Source organism: Triturus cristatus, chromosome 10 (assembly GCF_964204655.1).
Source record: "Triturus cristatus chromosome 10, aTriCri1.1, whole genome shotgun sequence".
NCBI classification, from domain to species: Eukaryota; Metazoa; Chordata; class Amphibia; order Caudata; family Salamandridae; genus Triturus; species Triturus cristatus.
This window is the reverse complement of record NC_140593.1, coordinates 176,861,011-176,888,085: the sequence shown is the minus strand read 5'-3', so window position 1 is coordinate 176,888,085 and position 27,075 is coordinate 176,861,011.

Here is a 27,075-nt window from a genome sequence, read left to right as displayed (position 1 = left end):
AAAGGGCCAAGTCAAACAATAACCATCCCCAACCTAATCCAATTTATTCCATGAAAGATCCGGAATAGCAATTGTCAAGTGGGAAAACTCACTCATTGATGGTGATCTATGAGACTAGACCAAAATTCTTCAAATTCATAAAGCTCAAAGGAAACCATCCCAGGCAGACAGATAGCAATGAATATTAGCACACATTCATTTAAGCCAAAAATCCACCATTGAGAAAACAGAAGTGATCCGTGGCTGGAATTTAACAGGGATTCCATTGAAAATATACGGTCTTTTTACAGGTGTAAACCACAGGAAGCCTGTACAATGATTCTTAAACAGTCAAAACCCAGGACGCAGCCAGTACCTTCCTGATTTTAGGTTCTCCCCTGATTGCCTTTGGTTTGAACAAAAATGTCACCCGTGGATTCAAAATGCCATACACCAATAGGGGCATGCATTATTTAGCTTCCAAATGCATCAGAAGTATACTCCCTTTGTAAGATGTTCAGACTGGGCTGATTATTGCTCCTGTGGATGAAGAAGTTATGAAATGGAGAACTTTTCACAGTTGTTAGCTGCCTGCTGATGTGATAATGAACTTTGTGAAACAATTATTCACTTGCTACAATTTTGTCCATTACATTATTATCCAAGGAAAAGATAGCTATTTCCTTTTTTTTGGGCAACACAATTTTTCCTCAGCCTCTGAAGAACATATTTTGTGTTCATCTACTCACACTGTATGCAATTTCATCTCCGTTACACATTGTATTAAAAACAAATGTTTAGTTTATTCACAGCAAAATGATGAAAATTAAGGCTAAATGTCTAGAATAATTATTAACCCACATAAAAGTATTTTGATTTATATTATGAATGCACATGTTTTCATGTGTTTTGTAAATCTGAAGCAAACAAAATTTAACATAAATCCACTCACCATCTATTTCTGGAAGAGGCTACAGGTATTGCATTTCTAGTACTATCTCATCTACGTCCTATTTCCATTACACACTCCTTGATGTTTTAGTCATTTTGCCTTCAAGAGCTGACGACATGTCAAAGACATTTGCAGACAACCGATGGTTAAGGGTTTGGCCTATTAAAGACTGTCAAAAGAGGGCCCCGAAAAAGTGCGTAACAGTGTGCAAGAACTCCCACTTGATTCTAGTGGCTAAAATTCCATTATACACCAATCATATAGATCATGCGTATCCCACTCCTTCTTCAGACAATTAGTTCATTATTTTCCATTATTTTCAGCTATGTGTTTTTGACACACCGCTGTATGCCATTTGTATTATGGTTGATTCTTATCCAACAAATGTATAACTTCAAAGGCACATTACATTTTGATACACCACGATCCAAAAAAAGATCCACTTGTCAAGTTGTACAGTCCTCTGCCTTTTTAGTAGGGGTGTGTGAAATTTGTGTAATTTGATTTTATGTATTTCTGTGAAATTCTCAAAAACATTTCAAAATGACATGAAATGCAAAATTGGCATTTAGTGCTATATTTCAGCCAATGATAAAGGCTTTAGGCTTGGTAACATTTATTTCAACTGTAATTGGTCTGATATGATTTTCTTGGAAAATTAAGTGCTGCAAGCTGTGGGTCTGAAACATTTATCATGAAAAGTATTTGTTATAGCCAATAGGCCACTGAGGACATTGTCAGTACACTATGTTAAAGGTTCTAAAGAGATAGCTTGTTACAGAGAATCACACAGATTATCGTAGAAAATATTTTGGTATTTGTTATCCCCTATGACAAACACAATTGCGTATATGCATGAGTGTTTAGGCAACAGTAGTTGTGTACATATTTAAAATTACATATCTCCATGCATAATGGTTGCATGCTTATGTACAATACAGAAGGTCTCCTTTGGTTATGGTTACATCCCATTGGAAAGTCCAGTCGACCTTTTTGTTTTTTCAGTAAAATTTATGTCAGATGCATAGGTGTGATATGCTTGTTTTAAAAACGTATGACAAAGGTAGTACATCTGACTTATTGTGAACTGCATTTGATAAAGGCAATAGGTGTTTAAGGGTGGATTGATTTTACACTGTGTTGAAGGCTGTAGAATGTTATCTTGTTTCATGGAATCTCACAGATTAACGTGGTAAGCAAGGGTTTTAGAATTGGTTACCCCCCTGGACAAATCCTTCATTTAGAAGATTTGCACTGTCATAATCATTGCTAGATGTTTTTAAGAGGGGGAGGGTGTATCTTATTTTGATAACAACAATTTTATAATAAATTGTTGTAATTTTGCTGACCATTTGCATGTGGCCTGCCTTTTGGAAAAGCTTATGTTCAATTTAGCTGCCTAAGATGATGATAGCGAAAAGTCAACAATGAAGGGTATAGATCTGATTAGTTCATTTGAGGAAGATGTGTAAAATGCTGTAGGACTGAAAAAGTATGTGAAAAACATTAGCCCAGACATATTGATAGTGAAATGTGTATTTTAAAGCAGTAAATAGGGCTGTAAAGATAAATGATTATTATACTGTGATAAAAACGGTATCACAAAATGTTAACAATTACAGTGGCAGGTCAGGACTTTGTTGTTGTTTACCACCTGTGACAATCCCTGGAAATAGATATGAGTTTTGAAAATTCTTATTGTGCAATTTTATGAGGGGCTGTCTATTGTTTTACCAGCTGTACATGTGTGCATATTTGTAGGGTTATGGCTCTCTAAAGATGGTTCTTTGTGACAAATCTTGTGCTCAATGAGGTTGCCCTCTGTTTTTTATGGTGACAATTAAATGCTGAGGGATACAGGCCAAACTGATCCACTGGGAAAAGGTATACCAGTTGCGATAGGCCTGATCTGTTTACTAGGAAAGGTTTAAAACACATTAGGCCTTTGTTATTTATTGTGAAAAACATATTTTAAAGCCAGTAGGTCTTTAACAGTAGCTTGTCATAATACTGTGTTAACGTTGTACACAGGTATTGTGTGACATGGATTCTCATATATTACTATAATAGACAAGTGGTCTAGTGTTAGTTACCTTTCTGTCAAAACCCATGCGGGGCTGTGCACTGTTAGAATCCTTGTTAGGGACACTTTTGTACATTGTTTTGAAAATTCCAAATGTGTACGTATTACTAATTTTGTGAATGTATACTTGATGTCTGCCTTGTAGAACAGGTAATTTTCAATAAAGTCGGTCTGAGCAGGTTACAGTGGTGAGCCAATGATAAAGAGTATAGGTCTGATTGGTTCATTAGAATGTGTTATGTATTTGGTCTGATCTCTTTAATCTGAGAAATTACAGCAAAGACAGTATGTTTGGCTTAATTATTGTGAAAATCGTATATTAAAGCCAATACGCCTTTAAGGGTGGATTGCTATTACTCTTTCCTGATGACTATAGATAGGCATTTTGTTATATGAAATTTCACATATTATTGATATATATTAGGGCTGATTACTTTCTTTAACAAACTCTGAGGAAGAATTTGTGCGGTGTGATACTCTTTGCTAGGCTCCCATAAGAGGGTTTGGTAAGTGTAATTGTCAGTCATTCCCTTGTTATTAAGCAAAATAAAAACAACAGAACTCTGACACTATATATATCTATCTATCTATCTATATATATATATATATTCACTGAAAAAACCATAGGTTTCACACATGTTATAGTTAGCTGGACATTTTACTGATAAAAAACCAATGAAATTCCCGCGTTATAGTTAGTGCAGGCAACTATAACTCACGCGACCGCAATCCTCTGCTGATGCTAATACTGTATTTAGACACTTATTTGCCTATGTCTTCTTCCATTAAATTTTAGCTATACATATATTACAAATATTTTTTTTTCATAAAGACACATATGTCATCAGCAGAGGATTGCGGTCGCGTGAGTTATAGTTGCCTGCACTAACTATAACGCGGGAATTTCATTGGTTTTTTATCAGTAAAATGTCCAGCTAACTATAACATGTGTGAAACCTATGGTTTTTTCAGTGAATTTGCAAGGTTTTTTAAATGCTAATTCCTAACTATAACGTGTGTGAAACCTATGGTTTTTTCAGTGAATTTGTACGGTTTTTTAAATGCTAAGTTACTTTACGCCATTCGTGGCGTGCGCGCCCACTTAACACAGTTCGTTCCGTGCGCGCACGGTGCGCTTCGCGCACCGTGCGTGCACAGTGAGCACGCGGTGCGCTTCGCGCACCGCGCGCCCACTTTGGGCCATGTACGCTCGATGCGCTTCGCGCACGTGGTGGACATATTATGCGCTTCGTTGTGAAAGATAAACATTTATATTCAGTTTAAATTATATAAAATATGCCATGCACAAACGGTAAGCGTAATCAGCAAATTTTCGTAAAAAAAAAAATGAATTTTTGGCCTTGGGGGTTCTGTGGGAACACATTGAGCAAGCCGAGGTGGTTGGGAGCTGTCTAAACAGTCCCTTTACAAGTTTATTCTCTTTGTTTTTCATCCCCCCCTCAGAGTCCGAGAGAGAAAATGGCGGCCGCCGCTTCCTGGTTTCGACCGATTCGAATGTTTACTAAGATCTAACAGCCAATCAGAATCGCGCTCGCGCACGTCACCGTACGCGTACGGTAAGCGCACCGTAAGCGCACCGTAAGCTGGCTCAGATATATATATTGATTTAAAGGCTATTTTCTCAGAATCTACTGAACAGATTTACACCAAACCTACCAAAGGCACTTCCTTGACCTGTAGACTACCTCTCTGCCAAATTTCAAGGAACTCTGTTCAGCCGTTCGGGCTGTAGCTGTGTCTAAAGGTCCTATGGAAAAATGCATGGGAAAAACGCATTTTGGGACCCCCCTTTTATCTCAGCCCCCGCTTGACGAATCCCCCCGAGACTTTCAGGGTAGGAGCGGAGCGTAGCGCCCCACCTATTTTGTAAATTTCGCGAGGATTCGTCGACCGGCGCCAAAGTTATTCAAAATAGAATGTTGCGGTTTTCCTATGGAAACAGGGTCCTAACTATAACTATCTACTGGCGACCGCCAGTAGGTAATATATATATCTATATATGTATATATCTATATCTATCTATATATATATATATATATATCTATATATATATATATATATATATATATATATATATATAGATAGATAGATAGATAGATAGATAGATAGATAGATAGATAGATAGATAGATAGATAGATATTATCTACTGGCGGTTGCCAGTAGATAGTTATGGTTAGGACCGTGTTTCCATAGGAAATCTGCAACATTCTATTTGGAATAACTTTGGCGTCGGTTCACAAATCCTCGCGTAATTCTGATTGGTGGTTAAATGTTAGTCAACGTTCGAATCGGTCGAAATCAGGAAGTGTCGGCCGCCACTTTGTTTGTTTTCCGTGCGAGAGTGAAAAAGGAAGGTGGCAAACATGAAAAGGGGGCAGGGTAGAGAGTTCCTGACCCCCTAGCCTTTGTCAGGGGGTCCCTGAAGGACCCCGAAGGCAGAATTTTTTTTGACATCTTATTTTTAAAAAAATCACGGGGGTGCGCGCACCGTGCGCGCACGGTGAAAAACAAAAAAAATAATAATAATACATACATAACTTAGCATTTAAAAAAACGTACAAATTCACTTAAAAAACCATAGGTTTCACACACGTTATAGTTAGGAATAAGCATTTAAAAAACCTTGCAAATTCACTTAAAAAACCATAGGTTTCACACATGTTATAGTTAGGTGGACATTTCACTCGTAAAAAAACAATGACATTTCCCCGTTATAGTTAGTTGAGATAACTATAACTCGCGCGAACGCCACTCTATCACAAGGATGATGTCATCAGTGATGTCATGAGTGATGCCACTGACCATGTCATGAGTGATGTAATATGTGACGTCATGAGCAGAGGATTGCGGGCGCGCGAGTTATAGTTATCTCAACTAACTATAACGGGGAAATTTCATTGGTTTTTTACAAGTGAAATGTCCACCTAACTATAACATGTGTGAAACCTATGGTTTTTTTAAGTGAATTTGCAAGGTTTTTTAAATGCTAATTCCTAACTATAACGTGTGTGAAACCCATGGTTTTTTAAGTGAATATATATATATATATATATATATATATAGATATATATAGATATCCAAAACAGTCAAAGTTGCCCTCGGTGGGAAAGCCCTCACGATCACGTATCCCCATCCAGCAAGGCCACGCAGCAGTCACCAGCCCTCCAAACAAACACTGTAGCAAGCTCGACGCGTTTCGGAGGTTAATCCTTCTTCTAGAGCCATTCACAAAAGAAAAGCAGCGACAGCATGATTTGGAACACCTGCTATTTATTGAAAAAGAGTCCCGCCTTTCAATGCAGATTCTCCCGCCTGATCTGGCATGTGCCGCGAGGCACTGTGGTTGTTGCAGTCCAAACCAATGAATAGAACCCAAGTGGGTGCTGCCGATGACAAACTGTGAAAATATTAGATCCCCAGTGGGTCAATGTCTATGGGAGCGCCGTGCCTGCTGCTTACAAACAATGAGCCTACTGTTAGGCGTTCTCGTCCCTTGTGCGTGCCGGGTCCTCCCAACATCGCAGGTCCGCACTGATGCGGCGGGGCAATCCCGCGACTTGGGCCAAGCCGCAAATATCCAAAACAGTCAAAGTTGCCCTCGGTGGGAAAGCCCTCACGATCACGTATCCCCATCCAGCAAGGCCACGCAGCAGTCACCAGCCCTCCAAACAAACACTGTAGCAAGCTCGACGCGTTTCGGAGGTTAATCCTTCTTCTAGAGCCATTCACAAAAGAAAAGCAGCGACAGCATGATTTGGAACACCTGCTATTTATTGAAAAAGAGTCCCGCCTTTCAATGCAGATTCTCCCGCCTGATCTGGCATGTGCCGCGAGGCACTGTGGTTGTTGCAGTCCAAACCAATGAATAGAACCCAAGTGGGTGCTGCCGATGACAAACTGTGAAAATATTAGATCCCCAGTGGGTCAATGTCTATGGGAGCGCCGTGCCTGCTGCTTACAAACAATGAGCCTACTGTTAGGCGTTCTCGTCCCTTGTGCGTGCCGGGTCCTCCCAACATCGCAGGTCCGCACTGATGCGGCGGGGCAATCCCGCGACTTGGGCCAAGCCGCAAATATCCAAAACAGTCAAAGTTGCCCTCGGTGGGAAAGCCCTCACGATCACGTATCCCCATCCAGCAAGGCCACGCAGCAGTCACCAGCCCTCCAAACAAACACTGTAGCAAGCTCGACGCGTTTCGGAGGTTAATCCTTCTTCTAGAGCCATTCACAAAAGAAAAGCAGCGACAGCATGATTTGGAACACCTGCTATTTATTGAAAAAGAGTCCCGCCTTTCAATGCAGATTCTCCCGCCTGATCTGGCATGTGCCGCGAGGCACTGTGGTTGTTGCAGTCCAAACCAATGAATAGAACCCAAGTGGGTGCTGCCGATGACAAACTGTGAAAATATTAGATCCCCAGTGGGTCAATGTCTATGGGAGCGCCGTGCCTGCTGCTTACAAACAATGAGCCTACTGTTAGGCGTTCTCGTCCCTTGTGCGTGCCGGGTCCTCCCAACATCGCAGGTCCGCACTGATGCGGCGGGGCAATCCCGCGACTTGGGCCAAGCCGCAAATATCCAAAACAGTCAAAGTTGCCCTCGGTGGGAAAGCCCTCACGATCACGTATCCCCATCCAGCAAGGCCACGCAGCAGTCACCAGCCCTCCAAACAAACACTGTAGCAAGCTCGACGCGTTTCGGAGGTTAATCCTTCTTCTAGAGCCATTCACAAAAGAAAAGCAGCGACAGCATGATTTGGAACACCTGCTATTTATTGAAAAAGAGTCCCGCCTTTCAATGCAGATTCTCCCGCCTGATCTGGCATGTGCCGCGAGGCACTGTGGTTGTTGCAGTCCAAACCAATGAATAGAACCCAAGTGGGTGCTGCCGATGACAAACTGTGAAAATATTAGATCCCCAGTGGGTCAATGTCTATGGGAGCGCCGTGCCTGCTGCTTACAAACAATGAGCCTACTGTTAGGCGTTCTCGTCCCTTGTGCGTGCCGGGTCCTCCCAACATCGCAGGTCCGCACTGATGCGGCGGGGCAATCCCGCGACTTGGGCCAAGCCGCAAATATCCAAAACAGTCAAAGTTGCCCTCGGTGGGAAAGCCCTCACGATCACGTATCCCCATCCAGCAAGGCCACGCAGCAGTCACCAGCCCTCCAAACAAACACTGTAGCAAGCTCGACGCGTTTCGGAGGTTAATCCTTCTTCTAGAGCCATTCACAAAAGAAAAGCAGCGACAGCATGATTTGGAACACCTGCTATTTATTGAAAAAGAGTCCCGCCTTTCAATGCAGATTCTCCCGCCTGATCTGGCATGTGCCGCGAGGCACTGTGGTTGTTGCAGTCCAAACCAATGAATAGAACCCAAGTGGGTGCTGCCGATGACAAACTGTGAAAATATTAGATCCCCAGTGGGTCAATGTCTATGGGAGCGCCGTGCCTGCTGCTTACAAACAATGAGCCTACTGTTAGGCGTTCTCGTCCCTTGTGCGTGCCGGGTCCTCCCAACATCGCAGGTCCGCACTGATGCGGCGGAGCAATCCCGCGACTTGGGCCAAGCCGCAAATATCCAAAACAGTCAAAGTTGCCCTCGGTGGGAAAGCCCTCACGATCACGTATCCCCATCCAGCAAGGCCACGCAGCAGTCACCAGCCCTCCAAACAAACACTGTAGCAAGCTCGACGCGTTTCGGAGGTTAATCCTTCTTCTAGAGCCATTCACAAAAGAAAAGCAGCGACAGCATGATTAGGAACACCTGCTATTTATTGAAAAAGAGTCCCGCCTTTCAATGCAGATTCTCCCGCCTGATCTGGCATGTGCCGCGAGGCACTGTGGTTGTTGCAGTCCAAACCAATGAATAGAACCCAAGTGGGTGCTGCCGATGACAAACTGTGAAAATATTAGATCCCCAGTGGGTCAATGTCTATGGGAGCGCCGTGCCTGCTGCTTACAAACAATGAGCCTACTGTTAGGCGTTCTCGTCCCTTGTGCGTGCCGGGTCCTCCCAACATCGCAGGTCCGCACTGATGCGGCGGGGCAATCCCGCGACTTGGGCCAAGCCGCAAATATCCAAAACAGTCAAAGTTGCCCTCGGTGGGAAAGCCCTCACGATCACGTATCCCCATCCAGCAAGGCCACGCAGCAGTCACCAGCCCTCCAAACAAACACTGTAGCAAGCTCGACGCGTTTCGGAGGTTAATCCTTCTTCTAGAGCCATTCACAAAAGAAAAGCAGCGACAGCATGATTTGGAACACCTGCTATTTATTGAAAAAGAGTCCCGCCTTTCAATGCAGATTCTCCCGCCTGATCTGGCATGTGCCGCGAGGCACTGTGGTTGTTGCAGTCCAAACCAATGAATAGAACCCAAGTGGGTGCTGCCGATGACAAACTGTGGATATTTGCGGCTTGGCCCAAGTCGCGGGATTGCCCCGCCGCATCAGTGCGGACCTGCGATGTTGGGAGGACCCGGCACGCACAAGGGACGAGAACGCCTAACAGTAGGCTCATTGTTTGTAAGCAGCAGGCACGGCGCTCCCATAGACATTGACCCACTGGGGATCTAATATTTTCACAGTTTGTCATCGGCAGCACCCACTTGGGTTCTATTCATTGGTTTGGACTGCAACAACCACAGTGCCTCGCGGCACATGCCAGATCAGGCGGGAGAATCTGCATTGAAAGGCGGGACTCTTTTTCAATAAATAGCAGGTGTTCCAAATCATGCTGTCGCTGCTTTTCTTTTGTGAATGGCTCTAGAAGAAGGATTAACCTCCGAAACGCGTCAAGCTTGCTACAGTGTTTGTTTGGAGGGCTGGTGACTGCTGCGTGGCCTTGCTGGATGGGGATACGTGATCGTGAGGGCTTTCCCACCGAGGGCAACTTTGACTGTTTTGGATATTTGCGGCTTGGCCCAAGTCGCGGGATTGCCCCGCCGCATCAGTGCGGACCTGCGATGTTGGGAGGACCCGGCACGCACAAGGGACGAGAACGCCTAACAGTAGGCTCATTGTTTGTAAGCAGCAGGCACGGCGCTCCCATAGACATTGACCCACTGGGGATCTAATATTTTCACAGTTTGTCATCGGCAGCACCCACTTGGGTTCTATTCATTGGTTTGGACTGCAACAACCACAGTGCCTCGCGGCACATGCCAGATCAGGCGGAAGAATCTGCATTGAAAGGCGGGACTCTTTTTCAATAAATAGCAGGTGTTCCAAATCATGCTGTCGCTGCTTTTCTTTTGTGAATGGCTCTAGAAGAAGGATTAACCTCCGAAACGCGTCGAGCTTGCTACAGTGTTTGTTTGGAGGGCTGGTGACTGCTGCGTGGCCTTGCTGGATGGGGATACGTGATCGTGAGGGCTTTCCCACCGAGGGCAACTTTGACTGTTTTGGATATATATAGATATATATAGATATATTATCTACTGGCGGTCGCCAGTAGATAGTTATAGTTAGGACCGAGTTTCCATAGGAAATCTCAAAATTCTATTTTGAATAACTTTGGCGCTGGTTGATGAATCCTCGCGCAATTTTCAAAACTAATGGGGCGCTCCGTTCAGCTCCTACCCTGAAAGTCTCGAGGTGATTCGTCAAGCAGGGGCTGAGAAAAAAGGGGGGTCCCAAAACGCGTTTTCCCCATGCATTTTTCCATAGGACCTTTAGACACAGCTACAGCCCGAACGGCTGAACAGAATTACTTGAAATTTGGCAGAGAGGTAGCCATAAGGTCAAGGAAGTGCCTTTTGCAGGTCTGGTGTAAATCTGTTCAGTATTTCCTGAGAAAATAGCATTTGAAAGCATATCAATATCTATACGCGTGCAGCGTGCGCACACTGAGCAAGCCCTGTGCGCGCACCCTGCCGTGCGCGAGCGTAATTGTGATTGGTTGTTAGATGTCAGTAAACATTCGAATCGGTCGAAATCAGGAAGTGTCGGCCGCCATTTTGTCTGTCGCACTAAAAAGGAAAGGTGGAGACCGTGAACAGGGGGCAGGGTAGGGAATTCTAGACCCCCTAGCCATTGTCAGGGGGGCACAGTAGGACCACGAAGGGCAAAAAAAAAAGATTTTAATTTTTTAAAAAACATTGCGAGGTGCGCGCAATCTACGCGTACCCGAAAAAACCTTAAAAACATCACGAGGTGCGCGCACTCAGCGCGCACCCAAAAAAAAGCCTTAAAAAAAAATAGAAATAAAAATCACTTTTAAGTGTTTAGATATTAGGTGGCTCTAAAAAGAGCCCTTGTGTTCATTGAGTGTTTTTTGGTACCTACAAGTAAGTACCGATGCAGAGTCTAAAGTTCAAGAGGGGGAACAACCTTTACAACGCAACTATTACAACGCACTACACTTACAATGCATTTTTTACAACGCAATATCCACTACAACGCATTCCATTACATCGCTTGACACTACAACGCATTTTTAAAAACTACCTTTACAACGCATTCCATTACATCGCATACTACCTTTACAACGCATACCATTACAACGCATAATATTACATTATAACCCCTACACTATCCAACACTTACCCTACTGTTGCACCACCTGGAGTTAGAATAGTAATTTTTACCCCTATACTATCCAACACTTACCCTACTGTTGCACCTGCTGGAGTTAGAATAGTAATTTTTACCCCTATACTATCCAACACTTACCCTACTGTTGCACCCCCTGGAGTTAGAATAGTAATTTTTACCCCATACTATCCAACACTTACCCTACTGTTGCACCCCCTGGAGTAAGAATAGTAATTTTTACCCCTATACTATCCAACACTTACCCTACTGTTGCACCCCCTGGAGTAAGAATAGTAATTTTTACCCCTATACTATCCAATAATTACCTTAAATGCAATGTAATATTATGCGTTGTAATGGTATGCATTGTAAAGGTAGTATGCGATGTAATGGAATGCGTTGTAAAGGTAGTTTTTAAAAATGCGTTGTAGTGTCATGCGATGTAGTGGGATGCGTTGTAGTGGATGTTGCGTTGTAAAAAATGCGTTGTAAGTGCATGCGTTGTAAAAGTGTGCGTTGTAACGACATACATCCGTTCAAGAGGAAGACTCTGTTCCCTTCATCATTGAAATGTACACCGTCTCCTCTATAAATGTCTTGCATGTTGTAACGCAAGTTGTTGTGGTATATAGAACCCATACCATAGTCTCTGAGGAAAGCAGAAACAGACTTATTGATGTGCTTTCTTGCTTTGTCAATCTGCGGACAAAATTGGTTGGACCAGTTCCACTTTTGCCTTTGGCATATATTAGAATATACAAAGGCAGTTTGTGGAAAAAGTGACATCAATTGCACAAAGGTGTCCTTAATAAGCATTTCCAGACCTACCCCAGTTAAAGTGCCTAGGTCATTTCCACCACAGTGCACAATAATAAGGTTAGGCTGTGGGAGATGTAGAAATGTTTTCACCAAAGGCATTAATTGGTGCCACTTTAACCCTCTCTGACCAATCCATTTAATGTCTACATTTGGCAAAGCAAGGTCTCTCACCATACCTCTTTTTTCTGCAAATTTTTCACTCCAGAAGACATAGCTATGACCTACAATCCACACTGTGAACATCTTTCAAGGAGAACAGGATGCACTCAGGAGGTGTCTTTCAGTAGAATGGCAATATGAAAAGAAAGACAGTTGAAAAATGGAGGCATACATACTTTTTTCTAATAAAAAGAACTCATTGGCTGTTTCAAACCATTCTACACTAAAAACTAGGCTGTATGTTTACATTTTTAAAAGCATGTTTTGGATTGGTTCAGAAAAATGTGTTCCCACTGAACATTACTTTGTATTTGCTGTTAGGTTTGAAAAGTCAAGCACTCTTGCTCTTTGGATTTGAAACATTGTCTGCTGAACTTCTGACCTCTCTGCTCACACCTGTGTTCCATGAGCTGTTGCTATGGTAGCAGGCAGAAGTCATGTTGGGGGAGGGATGATTTGCAAAGGGGTTGAAAGTTGCAACCAATAGAAATGTGTGATTCCATTTGAAAAAATGTGGGAAGGACTGTGATTTTACATTAACATGTATATGTGGGAAGAAAGAGAGGGAAAAATTGCCATTTACTGGTTGTGGAGAGAGGAGAGAGGTGTACAGCTCTGAGATTCTGGCTCTGATAATCTGCTGTTTGAGTGCCACATTTCTTTCTCAACTAATTAATTTTAAAGGTGAGTTATGAGTTTGAGAGGGGAAGTATGTGGTGTATTTTGATATAAATAATAGAATTGTCATTCTTGTTTTAAAGTTGTGTTTTACATTTTGTGGTTTAGAAGATATTTAACTATCTTGAATTTGTAAGATATTATGGAGTATGTCTTCACTGTAAGTTAAGGTGTAGTGGTATCAGTGAGGAATATTGTTTTGTGCCAAGAATCACATCATGAGTCTGTCTGCACACAGGATTTGTTGACAGAGATTTAATTTGTGTTGCTTTTGTTCTGTTAGCCTTGCACTCGCAGAAAAGGGGTAGTTTGTTATCTTAAAGTGTGATGGTTAGCATTCAGCAGAAATCATTTACTGACCAACGAGTGGCAAATGCAAACACATTTGAAAATAGTATGGTACATTTTCCTACCACTTTAAAAGTTGTGTTTTACATTTTATGTTAAGGAAGATATTTAAGTGGCTTGAACATGTTATATATTATGGAGTATGTCTTCATTATAAGTTAATGTGTACTGGTATCACCCAGGAATACTGTTTTCTACCTAGAATCATACCATGAGACAGTGAGCACACAGGAAATGTAAACAGAGATTTGATTCGGGTTGGTCTTGCTCTATTACTCTTGCACTCGCAGGAAAGGGGCAGCTTGTTTTTTGTAACACATGGTGATGGCCTCAAGGAGCTGTTAGGACATCTGCTCCTTTCTGCCTGTCTAAAGTAGAAGGAACATGTGTCAGGCTGTTACAGTAATTATCACTTGCTCTACCACAGTAGTAAATGTGCTTTGAAATTGCCAAAGGAAATATCGCTTTCTGCCTAGAATCAGACCATGAGTCTGTGTGCACACAGGAATTGTTGTCAGCGTTTTAATTTGTGTTGCTGTTGTTCTGTAAAACTTGCATATTCAGGAAAGGCCCATCTTCTTTTCTTCCAATGTGTTGGTTAGCACTCAGCAGAAATCAGTATCTCAAAAATGTGAGGCAAATGCAAACACATTTGAAAATAGCATGGTAGATTTGTTATCAATTCTTGCAATGGCTGAGGTGGTTTCTACATGTTGAAAACTCCAATTAACCCTTACTACACATGTACTCTTACACACATGTATGTACTCTTCATGCAGTTGTGGGAGTCTCCATGCAGATCTCTCTTGCAGCTGACAATACACAGTCTCCAGAAACACACTCTTTGCACACACGCAGCAGCTTCTCCTACACTCCCATGCGTAATAGTCAGCTCAGTGTGGTGTTTCAGATAGCAGTGTGTAACGCAAACAGATTCAACGTCACCAAGGCTCATTTCCTTTGCTCTAGTCTAATCAGTCACCCTCTAAAACATGGTCATGGTCTCAAGGAGCTGTTAGGACATGTGCTCCTTTCTGCCTGTCTAAACTAGAAGGAACATGTGTCAGGCTGTTACAGTAATTATCACTTGCTCTACCCCAGTAGTAAATGTGCTTTCAAATTGCCAAAGGAAATATCGCTTTCTGCCTAGAATCAGAACATGAGTCTGTGTGCACACAGGAATTGTTGTCAGCGTTTTAATTTGTGTTGCTGTTGTTCTGTAAAACTTGCACATTCAGGAAAGGCCCAGCTTGTTTTCTTCCAATGTGTTGGTTAGCACTCAGCAGAAATCAGTATCTCAAAAATGTGAGGCAAATGCAAACATATTTGAAAATAGCATGGTAGATTTTTCATCAATTCTTGCAATGGCTGAGGTGGTTTCTACATGTTGAAACCTCCAATTAACCCTTACCACACATGTACTCTTACACACATGTCTGTACTCTTCATGCAGTTGTGGGAGTCTCCATGCAGATCTCTCTTGCAGCTGACAATACACAGTCTCCAGAAACACACTCTTTGCACACACGCAGCAGCTTCTGCTACACTCCCATGCGTAATAGTCAGCTCTGTGTGGTGTTTCAGATAGCAGTGTGTAACGCAAACAGATTCAACGTCATCAAGTCTCATTTCCTTTGCTCTAGTCTAATCACTCACCCTTTAACACATGGTCATGGTCTCAAGGAGCTGTTAGGACATGTGCTCCTTTCTGCCTGTCTAAACTAGAAGGAACATATGTCAGGCTGTTACAGTAATTATCACTTGTTCTACCCCAGTAGTAAATGTGCTTTCAAATTGCCAAAGGAAATATCGCTTTCTGCCTAGAATCAGACCATGAGTCTGTGTGCACACAGGAATTGTTGTCAGCGTTTTAATTTGTGTTGCTGTTGTTCTGTAAAACTTGCACATTCAGGAAAGGCCCAGCTTGTTTTCTTCCAATGTGTTGGTTAGCACTCAGCAGAAATCAGTATCTCAAAAATGTGAGGCAAATGCAAACATATTTGAAAATAGCATGGTAGATTTTTCATCAATTCTTGCAATGGCTGAGGTGGTTTCTACATGTTGAAAACTCCAATTAACCCTTACTACACATGTACTCTTACACACATGTCTGTACTCTTCATGCAGTTGTGGGAGTCTCCATGCAGATCTCTCTTGCAGCTGACAATACACAGTCTCCAGAAACACACTCTTTGCACACACGCAGCAGCTTCTCCTACACTCCCATGCGTAATAGTCAGCTCAGTGTGGTGTTTCAGATAGCAGTGTGTAACGCAAACAGATTCAACGTCACCGAGGCTCATTTCCTTTGCTCTAGTCTAATCAGTCACCCTCTAACACATGGTCATGGTCTCAAGGAGCTGTTAGGACATGTGTTCCTTTCTGCCTGTCTAAACTAGAAGGAACATATGTCAGGCTGTTACAGTAATTATCACTTGTTCTACCCCAGTAGTAAATGTGCTTTCAAATTGCCAAAGGAAATATCGCTTTCTGCCTAGAATCAGACCATGAGTCTGTGTGCACACAGGAATTGTTGTCAGCGTTTTAATTTGTGTTGCTGTTGTTCTGTAAAACTTGCACATTCAGGAAAGGCCCAGCTTGTTTTCTTCCAATGTGTTGGTTAGCACTCAGCAGAAATCAGTATCTCAAAAATGTGAGGCAAATGCAAACATATTTGAAAATAGCATGGTAGATTTTTCATCAATTCTTGCAATGGCTGAGGTGGTTTCTACATGTTGAAAACTCCAATTAACCCTTACCACACATGTACTCTTACACACATGTCTGTACTCTTCATGCAGTTGTGGGAGTCTCCATGCAGATCTCTCTTGCAGCTGACAATACACAGTCTCCAGAAACACACTCTTTGCACACACGCAGCAGCTTCTGCTACACTCCCATGCGTAATAGTCAGCTCTGTGTGGTGTTTCAGATAGCAGTGTGTAACGCAAACAGATTCAACGTCACCAAGGCTCATTTCCTTTGCTCTAGTCTAATCACTCAAGCTCTAACACATGGTCATGGTCTCAAGGAGCTGTTAGGACATGTGCTCCTTTCTGCCTATCTAAACTAGAAGGAACATGTGTCAGGCTGTTACAGTAATTATCACTTGCTCTACCCCAGTAGTAAATGTGCTTTCAAATTGCCAAAGGAAATATCGCTTTCTGCCTAGAATCAGACCATGAGTCTGTGTGCACACAGGAATTGTTGTCAGCGTTTTAATTTGTGTTGCTGTTGTTCTGTAAAACTTGCACATTCAGGAAAGGCCCAGCTTGTTTTCTTCCAATGTGTTGGTTAGCACTCAGCAGAAATCAGTATCTCAAAAATGTGAGGCAAATGCAAACATATTTGAAAATAGCATGGTAGATTTTTCATCAATTCTTGCAATGGCTGAGGTGGTTTCTACATGTTGAAAACTCCAATTAACCCTTACTACACATGTACTCTTACACACATGTCTGTACTCTTCATGCAGTTGTGGGAGTCTCCATGCAGATCTCTCTTGCAGCTGACAATACACAGTCTCCAGAAACACACTCTTTGCACACACGCAGCAGCTTCTCCTACACTCCCATGCGTAATAGTCAGCTCAGTGTGGTGTTTCAGATAGCAGTGTGTAACGCAAACAGATTCAACGTCACCGAGGCTCATTTCCTTTGCTCTAGTCTAATCAGTCACCCTCTAACACATGGTCATGGTCTCAAGGAGCTGTTAGGACATGTGCTCCTTTCTGCCTGTCTAAACTGGAAGGAACATGTGTCAGGCTGTTACAGTAATTATCACTTGCTCTACCACAGTAGTAAACGTGCTTTCAAATTGCCAAAGGAAATATCGCTTTCTGCCTAGAATCAGACCATGAGTCTGTGTGCACACAGGAATTGTTGTCAGCGTTTTAATTTGTGTTGCTGTTGTTCTGTAAAACTTGCACATTCAGGAAAGGCCCATCTTGTTTTCTTCCAATGTGTTGGTTAGCACTCAGCAGAAATCAGTATCTCAAAAATGTGAGGCAAATGCAAACACATTTGAAAATAGCACGGTAGATTTTTCATCAATTCTTGCAATGGCCGAGGTGGTTTCTACATGTTGAAAACTCCAATTAACCCTTACCACACATGTGCTCTTACACACATGTCTGTACTCTTCATGCAGTTGTGGGAGTCTCCATGCAGATCTCTCTTGCAGCTGACAATACACAGTCTCCAGAAACACACTCTTTGCACACACGCAGCAGCTTCTGCTACACTCCTTGCGTAATAGTCAGCTCAGTGTGGTGTTTCAGATAGCAGTGTGTAACGCAAACAGATTCAACGTCACCAAGGCTCATTTCCTTTGCTCTAGTCTAATCACTCACCCTCTAACAAATGGTCATGGTCTCAAGGAGCTGTTAGGACATGTGCTTCTTTCTGCCTGTCTAAACTAGAAGGAACATGTGTCAGGCTGTTACAGTAATTATCACTTGCTCTACCCCAGTAGTAAATGTGCTTTCAAATTGCCAAAGGAAATATCGCTTTCTGCCTAGAATCAGACCATGAGTCTGTGTGCACACAGGAATTGTTGTCAGCGTTTTAATTTGTGTTGCTGTTGTTCTGTAAAACTTGCACATTCAGGAAAGGCCCAGCAAATTTTCTAAAAATGTGTTGGTTAGCACTCAGCAGAAATCAGTATCACAAAAATGTGAGGCAAATGCAAACACATTTGAAAATAGCATGGTAGATTTTTCATCAATTCTTGCAATGGCTGAGGTGGTTTCTACATGTTGAAAACTCCAATTAACCCTTACCACACATGTACTCTTACACACATGTCTGTACTCTTCATGCAGTTGTGGGAGTCTCTATGCAGATCTCTCTTGTAGCTGACAATACACAGTCTCCAGAAACACACTCTTTGCACACATGCAGCAGCTTCTGCTACACTACCATGCATAATAGTCAGCTCTGTGTGGTGTTTCAGATAGCAGTGTGTAACGCAAACAGATTCAACGTCACCAAGGCTCATTTCCTTTGCTGTAGTCTAATCACTCACCCTGTAACACATGGTCATGGTGTCAAATAGCTGTAAGGACATGTGCTCTTTTCTACTTCTTTAAAATATAACAAAAATGTGTCAGGCTGTCACAGTAATTATCATTTGCTCCTCAACAGAAGTAAATGTGCATTCAAATTGCCAACCAAATATATTTTTCTGCCTAGAATCACACCATGAGTCTGTGTGCACACAGGATTTGTTGTCAGAGATTTAATTCATGTTTCTTCTATTTTGTAAGAGTTTGACTCGTAGGAAAGGATCAGCTCATGTGATAGGATTTAAAAAGTTGAAAAAAATATTGTAATGAATTTAAATTACATAAAGGTATTTTTTTTTAGTTTTTTGCAGGTATTTCTGAGCAACAGTGAAAAAATATAAAGATGCCTATAAAGTCAAGAAAAAGAAAAGAAAAGAAACAACAACTATATTTGAAGACGACTGATAAAAAAAATAGGAGGCGAAGCATGTGTTGGAAAACAGAAAAAGTCTTCTGGTAAGCAAACTAAAGAATTTTTAAAAAATATCTTCCAAAAAAAAAAAAATGATCGAAAGATACATTCAAACAGTGTTTCAAGTACAAAACAACAACAGAGTCGACAGCAAAAACAAAATGCTAATATAGACTCAGAAGTTAGGAAGAGTGACTTAACATGGAAAATAGATTTTAAAAACATTCGTCGAAAAATGTTTCAGAGAAGAGTGATGTTAAATTTGCTGAAGGATGTGAAAAAATATAAGAAAAAAACCAAATTTTATAAGAAAAAGAAATTAATTGAAAGTATTGCTACCAAGGCATTAGAAATAAAAAAAAAACTATTCATTTTAATTTTGAACAGGATGCGTAAATTAGATAAATTAGTGAATGCAATGAAGTCACAAAGCAAAAGGAAAAGAGAAGTAAAAAAAAAAACTTTTGTAAAGTGTTCTTAGGAGAATGGAAGCATAGTTCAAGTACTGAACCATTTTTTAATGAAGAGAGTTATCTTCAAAGTAATAGTTTGTTGCATGCAGTTGACACCAATGGTAGAGCTTATGAAGTTAAGGATGGTTGTGTAATGGAAAAGGAGAAAATGGTTCCAAGAAATGAGGAACAAGTGATGGCTGATGAGGTTATGGGAAGACGTCCTAAAGCCCCAGTGTACACTTGGAATTGTAGTAGTATTTGTACTGTGCGTCAGGAATCTATTGATAAATTACTTGACTTTCTAAGAGAATATAGTAAAAAGAGTGTTAAACAGAAGATTAAGGTGCTTCAAAGACTAGATCCATGCAGAGTGAGAGAGAATACTGGTTTGCAAGGACATTCTCTGGCTTGTCTATCTAGGAAAGTGTGTCAAAGTGTTTTTCACCATTTTAGGATGCTGGCTGTTCATCATACTGAAATGAGAAAGTTTGTGAGAACATTGTATTTTGCTAAAAGTCCAGCACTAAAGTTAAATGAGTTGAATAATGCTCTGTTCCGTGGATCTGTATCAGATGTAGTGAAGGTTACTGATGAGATTCAGTTTTGTTACTTTGGTCCAGAGCAAGAAAGTGTAGAAAATGACACAGTGATTGATGAAAATGTGGAAGAGAATGTAGAACTCACTGTTAGTAAAAATTTTGAGGATGAAATGACAAAATTTACTATCATCTCTAATGAAAGACCAAATATTACTTGTATTTGTTGCCGGAGAAGCCATTACAAAATTAAAACAAGGAATGTTGATCTGTATAAAAAAAGTGAAAATGAAGATAATTATAAGTGGAAAGATTTTGCAACATATATATTTCTGGAAAATTGTTTTGATTTGGGTGAAGATCAGCGTATTTGTAAATACTGTTATAACAAGTTAGAAGAAAATAGAATGCCAGCTAGAGCTGTACATAATAATTTAGAATTGGTTGATATTCCTCCAGAACTTTCTGATTTAAATACGTATGAGTCTATACTCATTCAATGTGTCCATCCGTTTCAGACCATAGTGCGTATGGAGCCAAAAACTGGTAAATTACCTCCTTCGGATTTACAAAGAGGTTTAAAAGGAAGAGTTGTCTATTTGCCATTGGATTTGAAAAAAAATATGGAAACAATTGATGCAGATACTTTGGAAACTGAACCATTAGTTATTCTGGTTAATGGTGTACCTACAAAGAATAAGAAAATTTGGCAGGAGCTGGTGGATGTACAAAAAGTACAAAGAGCAAATTTGTATTTGAAAAAAAATAATAAATGGTATGAAGCCATTTATATGGATGAAGATGAAGAAGAAATACTAGAAGACACAGGAATACCAACTGGGCAACTTGAAAAAGTGGATAAGTCAAAAGAAGAAGAAATTTATGAACATTTCAGCATACATCCTCTACATTCTAAAGAAGTTATGGGAAACGCTATTGATCTGTTTCAGATGAAGAAAGCACAAGGAACTCCCGTGAGTGTATGGGAGGAGAGCTTGGAAGCTCGTTATTTTCCCCAGCTGTTTCCTACAGGAGAAGGAGGACGATATGATGAACGTCCAGTACAGATTCCTGCTTCTGAGTATCGGACTACAAGACTATATGCAGAAGATCCGAGATTTCATCAAAGTATTCCTTATTTGTTCCATCTTTTATTTGAAAGTGACTTGTCAGCACTATCTTATGCAGTAAATCACATTTTGAAAACTGGAGTACATCTACGTAATGTGACTGCAAAGGATTTTATGAACAAAGTGCAACAGCGAGATGATCATTTGGAATCTCAATTGATCAATTTGATGGCTTGTCAGCGTGGGACGAATGAATATTGGTACCGACACCATGGAGAATTGAAATGTATGTTACGGAATTTAGGAACTCCTACATGGTTCCTTACCCTAAGCTGTGCTCAGTACGCTTGGGATGATCTTCTGGATTTTCTTCGAGAGGCAAATTCAAATATTGAAAACATCCAATACAAGACAGCAGGAGAATTGTGCTCATTGGATCCAGTTAATGTTTGCAGATATTTCAATCATAGATTTGAGGCTATGATGTCCTTCATCTGCAATAAAAAAAATCCACTTCTTTGAGAAGTTGTGGATTTCTTTTGGAGAAAAGAGTACCAAGCCAGAGGTGCTCCTCATATTCATGTGCTGTTGTGGATCAAGGATGCTCCAAAATTTGGAACAGATTCTGATGATGCAGTTTTAAGTTTCATCGAAGGATATGCAACATGTGCTATACCTAAAAGTACAGAAGAGAAAAATTTAAAAGAGCAAGTTTTACGTTTCCAAAGTCATCGGTGTGGAAAATACTGTCGACGAAAGTACAAGAGTAAAGATAAATTCTACACAAAATGTCGATTTGGATTTCCACGACCTGTTCTTTCAAAAGGAAGAGTAAACAGTTTTATGTCAGCTGTGCGACATACTATCACAAGAAAATCGCCTAATACCTACAATCTAAGAAGAAAAGAAGAGTCAAAATATATAAATGACTACAACCCAGGCATTTTATCCATGTGGAATGCTAACATGGATATACCGTATGTGGCTGACAATTCTATTGCTGTTGCTCGCTATGTCACATCTTACATCACTAAATCTGAGAAAACGGAATTGAAGGAAATGTGGGAAGAGATTTCTCACGAGAAGACTGTCAGTAAGAAGCTATACAGTTTCAGTTTAAAGATGTTATCGCATCGAGAAATTGAATCCTACGAATGCTCAGATACGTTATCATCTGCAAGTCTGTACTCAAAATCCAGAAGAATAATTTGGGCAAGTTTAGGTCTTGCAGGAATGCGAAATCGGGTACTGAAATCTATTCGAGAAATTGAATATTTAGCAGAGTACGAACCAGAAAGTACAGACATTTTAAGAACAAACATGTTGGACACATATTATCCACAAAGAAGTCATCACCTTGAGAACATGTGTCTCTATGAAGTGCTGCAGAACTTTATTTTTAAACGGAATGTCACAGAAGATATCAACAATGGAAAATATAAAGTCATTGGTGAGGAAGGATGTTTGGTGAAGCAAACAAAAGGAAGTTTGATAAATCACCGGAAGCTGAGTTGCGACACTCCTGATAAAAAGGAATTTTACTACTTGGCTCTTTTACAGCTGTTTAAACCATGGCGTTCAGAGGACGAACTACTTGGAGAATTTCAGAGCTATGAAGATTCCTTCAATGCTAGCAAAGACAGCGTCGAATACAGTACTTTCACAACTTATGTTCAAATGTTAAATGAAGAAATTGAACAAGAAGCAACAATTGCAGCTGAAGTAGCTAGAGACAGTTCTCAAGACAGTCAAAGTTCTGGGACATTCAGTCAAGATCCTCTAGGACAACCGATCATCGAAAATGAAGCAGCAATAGCTATGAACGAAGTGGAAACAGCTATGAATCAAGCTCAGGAAGATTTAGTAGACTTAACATATTTGGAGGAGCAACTGAATGAAGAACAAAAACAAATTTATGAAGAAGTCAGACAAAAAATTGATCGCGGATTACTACATGAAAATAAAGAGTGCTCATGCACATCCTTTGAACCAATGAGAATGTATGTAAGTGGACAAGCAGGAACTGGAAAAGTTTCTTAATTAATGTAATTAGAAGCTACCTACAGAAGAAAATGGAATCCATTTTGTCTTGTGTTGTTACTGCTCCAACTGGGTTAGCAGCGTATAACATCAAAGGAGTTACCTTACATCGTTTGCTAATGTTACCAGTAGAGCATGAGAACAAAATACAGTACCACAAACTAGCAGGAGAAGCATGCTTGGAAGTTTCAAGAGTATTGAAGAAAATGAAAGTACTCATTATTGATGAGGTTAGCATGGTATCAAACGTAATGCTTGCCTTTGTGCATTTAAGAATGCAGCAAATTCTGAAGACAGACTTTGACGTCCTATTTGGAGGAAAACACGTCATAGTTTTTGGAGATCTTTTGCAACTTACTCCAGTTAAAGGACAACCAGTATTCCATACACTTACACATGAAGACACAAAAAAGTCATTAGGAAGTATAGGCAATGTAAATATTTGGACATATTTTGAGTATAAGGAACTCATTACCAATATGAGGCAAGCCAATGATGAGGACTATGCAAGTATTCTGAAAGATATAAGAATTGGACTACTCACAGAACATGGCAGAAAAGCATTACAGAGTCGATTGCTGAGTAATTTGTTTCCAACAGAAGAAATAGTTCCAGAGAAAATATACAAGGAAATTGCAGAAAAAAATACTGTAATCTGCTTAATGCCAACACTACATGAATGCTCTGTATTCAATCAAGAACTTTTGAAATTGGAAAATGAAGAGATCATAAAACTGGAAGCTGTGGATAAAATAGAACATGAACGAATAACTGTTATATTGACAGGCAAATTGGGTACTAAATTGGATTCTCTGGAGAAAAACATTTCAAAAACAGCTGGTTTGGAAAAGAATCTTTATGTGTGTATGAACTGTAGAGTAATTTTAAGACGGAATTTGGATGTAGAGAAAGGTTTAGTGAATGGAGCTATGGGAAGAGTTGTGGGTTTTATTAATTACCAGAAAAAAGTTGTAATTGAATGTTTAAAAATAAAATTTGATCAGATACAAGAGGTTAAAGACATTTGTCGTTGTTCAGTTTGTTTCTTGCTTGTGAAAGACTTATATGTGCGTAGGAAGCAGTTTCCGTTTTCTCTAGCATATGCTGTAACTATTCACAAATCTCAAGGATTAACTGTTGATAGTGCTTTTGTAAACATTGGATCTACTGTGTTTAAAGAAGGTATGGCATATGTTGCTTTGTCACGTGTGAAAAATTATCTGGTTTATTCATGATAGACTTTGATGATTCAAACGTAAGTGCTGATGCAAACTGTGTAAAGGAGTATAATAGATTATGAAGAAGCTATGCTCCTCATTTAGGTCAGTATCCTGTGTTTGAAAAACGTGTTTGTCGGAAAAGGAGATTTGAGAATATCTGTAATGAGGGTGTACAGAAGAAAAAACAAAAAGATAGTGATGTGACTGCAAGCAAAAAGAAAAAGGATGGTGTGGAAGAGGTTGTTGGTTGTCATTTTGAAAATAGCTCTGGTGTCAACTGCTACGCAAATGTAGTGCTGAATGTTGTATTTTATCTTGATTATTTGCAAGAGCAGATAACACTAAATCATGAAAAAAGATTCTGTTCTTTGCTGAGTCTCCTCTATGAGAAGCTGAGTAATGATAAAACTAAAATAGAAAGTGCTTCTGATGTTAGAAATCTTTTAGATGTATGTTCTGGACGTACACAGTTTACACAAAATGTCCAGCAAGATGCACAGGAATTCTTGATGTATATCCTGATGGTACTGGAAGATGAAGGGGTAGAAGTAGAAAATGTATTTGGTGTCTCTTATAAATGGGAACATTGTTGTGATAACTTTATGAACACAAGCAGTAGTAATGTTGATTCTGAAAGGTTCATATATTTACCATTACCAGAGAGTAAAACAGTGACTTTTATTAAATTAGTTAGAGATGCTAATCACAACATGGAATGTTCTCAATGTAAATCAGACATGTTGTCAACGTTATTTTTAAAGAAATATGGACAGTATGTAATTTTAATGATGCAACGTTGTAGAGCTGATGGTTCAAAATTGGACACTTTAATAAAGAAGTTTACAGGACAACAATTATCAATATCTGGAAAAACTTTTGTTGCAGTTGCAATAATTTTTCATGATGGACCTACTATAACTTCTGGTCATTACACAGTTTATCTTAAATGTGAAAAAGGATGGACACTGTGTAATGATTCTCAATTGATTTTCAAGCAATGTTTGCCTTATGATTTACCCAATTGTTACCTAATTTTTCTGAAACCCAAATTTTAAATACTAACATCATCATTGGAAGAAAGCATTATTAAAGTTTAAAAGGATTAAAATTGGATATTTCGCTCAAAAGAGATTTTAAACTTACCATTTGTCCGTAAGGAAAGGTAAAACAAACAATTGTGGACTTCTTTGACAGATATTATTTTGAAAAATGTTCTTTTGTAACAAGGTTTACAGACGTTATTTTTTGGAAATTGTTATTCTTCTTAAAAGGTATTTTTAACATTTCTATTAAGGTATGTTTTAGTGAGGATACATTTGGGGCTTTTTTAAACAATCTTTCAGATTGTTTTTTTTTTGCCCGCTGTTAAATGATGAATACAATTGATTTCACTATTTTCAGTGAAAATCAAAACATTCTGAAAACAGCAAAAAAAGGGCAAAAAATTGCTTTGCTAAATATGAAAAAACATGTACTGTTTAATAAAGTGTATTGTTGAATATTAATACTTTTTTCTTTTTTTCAGAACTAGAAAGAAAATTAAGAAGATGTTATTCAGTTATCTTTGCAATTAAATAAAAACATTTAATTCTAAATTATTTATTTTGATGGTCAGGTAAGTTTAACACATCTGTATGTGTCACTGGTTTCGTTTCATGCTTCCTTTTCTTCACCTCTCCTTACTCTACTTTTCTCATTTCTCTTCTCACTCTCTCTTCCTGCTTTACTACTCTTTTGTAACTTCCTCACTCCTTCTATACTACTCCCCTACCTTTACTACCTCCATCACTAATTTTTCATCCATGTTTCTTTTTCTGTATCCATATGTCTTCATATTTTTAACTGCCTTACTCCGTCTCAGTTGTTTGCTCTCTTTGTCTGTATCTGTCACTCTCGTTTTGTCTGTTTTACCCTTAATTTCCTTAACATCTCTGGGGCACATTTACAAGTCACCTGCACCACCACTACGTCAATTTTCAAGACGAACTAGTGGCGCAGGGTACTTTTCCATATTTACAAGGAGAGGATAAGCCTCTTTGTGTGTCTTTTCCTCTCCTTGTAAATACAGGCTATTATCTTTTTTGGGTACCTATACATACATAATGATGTAGAGTTTAAAGTTTAATAGGAACACTCTCTTCATCTGTGAAATGTACACTCTTTTTAAATTACTTTGCCACTCCCCTCTCTTTGTCAGGGAGTCCCTGAAGGTTTACTAAAGGTGAAAAAAAGGATGTTTTTTTTTTTTTAAAAACCCATTGGGTGCGCGCTGAGTGCGCGCACCGTAAAAAAAAAAAGAGAAATAGATTCTAAAAAACAAGTTTTTGTGTTTTGATTTTAGGTGGCTCTAAAAAGAGCCCTTGAGTTAATGTAGGGACAGAGGAAGAGAAAAACGAAAAAAAAAAATAACAAAATTATGGCCTTTCGCAAGGATGCTCCTCAAATTTTCTTAGAATGAGATCAATACTGCTCTCACCCAAAGTAATAAGAGTACCACAATCCATGCAGTGTGTACTTATCCTCCCAAAACAAGGACGAATATCCAGAGGTGTGGAAGAAGGTGAAGGCACCACTGCAGAAGAAGTGCTCGCCTGAGCTGCCGAAGATGTGCTCGGCTGAGCTGCTACAGATGTCGTCGGCTGAGCAGGTGGAGGGTTTGCTCCAGAAGCTCGACGAAAAGTCACTGGATGCATTGCCTCAACGTGC